Below are 243 nucleotides of genomic sequence, written 5' to 3'. Positions count from 1 at the left end.
GTCACACACTCACACAGTCACACACACACACACTCACTCACACAGTCACACACACTCACTCACTCACTCACTCACTCACACACAGTCACACACACTCTCACACATACACAGAGACACTCACACTCACACACACACACATACACAGAGACACACACTCACACATACACACAAACACACAGAGTCACAAACACACAGACACACACACTCTCACACACACACACACACACACACACAAACACAGAC

This window comes from Sinocyclocheilus rhinocerous, unplaced genomic scaffold (assembly GCF_001515625.1).
Source record: "Sinocyclocheilus rhinocerous isolate Xijiao unplaced genomic scaffold, SAMN03320098_v1.1 scaffold151, whole genome shotgun sequence".
Taxonomy (NCBI): domain Eukaryota; kingdom Metazoa; phylum Chordata; class Actinopteri; order Cypriniformes; family Cyprinidae; genus Sinocyclocheilus; species Sinocyclocheilus rhinocerous.
The sequence above is the reverse complement of the archived record's forward strand: the minus strand, read 5'-3'. Positions refer to the sequence as shown.